Source organism: Helobdella robusta (assembly GCF_000326865.2).
Source record: "Helobdella robusta unplaced genomic scaffold HELROscaffold_50, whole genome shotgun sequence".
NCBI lineage: Eukaryota > Metazoa > Annelida > Clitellata > Rhynchobdellida > Glossiphoniidae > Helobdella > Helobdella robusta.
In genome coordinates this window covers 82,089-84,593 of record NW_008705255.1, presented here as the reverse complement: position 1 = coordinate 84,593, position 2,505 = coordinate 82,089, and positions in this window count along the sequence as shown.

Below are 2,505 nucleotides of genomic sequence, written 5' to 3'. Positions count from 1 at the left end.
TGGTCGTAGCAGTAGTAGCAGTAGTAGTAGTAGTAGTAGTAGTAGTAGTAGTAGTAGTAGTAGTAGTAGTAGTAGTAGTAGTAGTAGTAGTAGTAGTATTAGTAGTATTAGTAGTAGTAGTAGTAGTAGTAGCACATGTTTATGTATGTGAGTATGTATGCGTATGTATATGCATATGCATATGCATGAACGTGTGTATGTGTTTTTATGGTTTTTATGTTTCTACAATTGTGAACATCTATATGTTTACTAGTAAAGGATGGTTTGTATGTATTGTATTTGTATACATAGGTGTTTGTCTATTTTTGTATTTGTATTTGTTGTATGTATTTATAAGTTTGTGTAGTTTGAAATGAGTTTGCATGTGTGTGTTTGCATGTTTGTGTTTGTATGCATGCATGTGTTTGTATGTTTGTGTTTTTGTTTGTATGTTCGTGTGTGTATGTTTGTGTTTGTATGTTTGTGTTAGCATGTTTGTGTTTGTATGTTTATGTGATATTTTTTAATGATTTTTTTACTTTTGCTATTGTTTATTATTATTATTATTGTTGTTGTTGTTGTTTTTATTAGTTCTTTGTTTTCATCTCAGAGCGAGAACCTTAACAAAGAAACTTTTGCAAGGTTATGAAAAGCTACCGCCGCCTAACAGTATGTTTTATGTCTATGCTTTGTTGTCTATGCTTCTGTTTTTGTTGTTAATGTTTCATGTCTATGTTTTGTTGTCTATGTTCCATGTCTATGTTTTGTTGTCAATGTTTTTGTTTTCTATTGTCTATTTTGCGATTTCTATGTTGATGTTTTTGATGTCCATGTATTTTTTTTTCTGTGTAAAAAGATGTGTTGTCTATGGTGTCCTGTCTAGGTGTTCTGTCTAAGTGTTCTGTCTAAGTAAAATTGAACATATTTTCGTCGCGCGACAGTCTCAACAGTCGTCGAGGTCGGTCTCTACATCAACTACATCTACGCTATCAGTGAACAATCTATGGTGAGATGTTTTGTTGTTGTGTGCGTGTGTGTGTTGGTGTGTGTGTGTGTGTGTGCTGGGGTGTGTGGTGGTGAAGTTGTTGAAGGTGTTAATTTTTTTTTACACATTTCTTATTAAAATGAATTTTATATAATTATAAATTATATAAGTTTCTAATGGTGTACTATGTTTTCAAGCCTATCTAATGTTACTTTGTGACAGTTATACTAGCTATATTAGCGTTTCAATAGTTGGCATATACCAGCATTTTTGGCACCTCTGTTGTCTCTTTAACAGGTTTTTAAGTTTTAGCTAGTACTAATGATTTATATTTTTAGTGCTATTGCATCTGACGCTAAGTAATACCATCATACTTTAAAGTACCATACAAACGTATTATAATGATTTCGTTTAACTGTTATTATTCCATTTTTTTATACCAAGTTGTTTTTTATCTACTATTTTTTTCTACGTTGTATTTTTCTGTATTCTTTGCGTGAAAAACTTTATAATGTGTATGTATGTATGTATGTATGTTTGTGTATATATACAAATTTACAAAGTGTGTATGAATGCTTATACGCAACAACGGTTTGTTTGCATACGTGTTTGCATGAATATACTTTTGTATGTTTGTTTGGTTGTCAGATGTTTGACTGCATGTTTGTTTGTAAATATGTGTGCATGGGTATAAGTTCGTAATGGAAACAAATTCATTCCAAGTTTTTCCAAAGAAAGCTGAGAAAAACGAATGATTTATTTGAACATGGGCCGTCTTTATGTATGAATATCGGTGTAAATTGCCTGATTTATGAATGTAATTGTGTGTTTGTTTGTTGGTACGCATGTATGTATGTTTGTATGTTTGTATGTTTGTTTGTTTGTATGTGTTTATGTTTGTCCATGATTTGAACCTTTAAGCTAATATCTGTATTTGTTTGTTTGACAGTCTGTCTGTGTGTTTGTCTGTATATATGTTAATTTTTTTAAATGTTTGTTTATCTGTGAGTATGTCTCAATGTTATTGTTTGTACGTGTGACTATGTGTGTAAGTTTGAGAGGGTGTACGTTTTAATGGTCGCTTGTATGTAAGAAAATGTTCCCAAAGATATGTTTGTAAACTTTTTTCACCTGACTGGCTGATACCCAACTTATCGTTCGTTACATTACGACTTCTTATCATCTGTGCGTGTGACGAGTAACACATTCAAGAAACAAATTAGCGAATTTCGAATGTTTTTCTGACAAACAAAAAATCACCAAATGAGATTGTCAACTGTTGCAGATTTGTGATTGGAATCTGATTTGAGGGTGAAGATGGTGCGAGTTTGAATGAACTTTCACTCTATCTAGATTGCCATATTTTTTTTTATAAATGTATCATTATTTATTATCAACATCATTGTAGTCATTTCATCATCACTTTCATAATCATTTTAAACTTCACCATCACCGTAATCAAAATCACAATCGCCATCATCGCCATGGTCCCCACAACCAAAGGATTACAGAATTAGCTTCTACCTCCGGATGAATTGGTC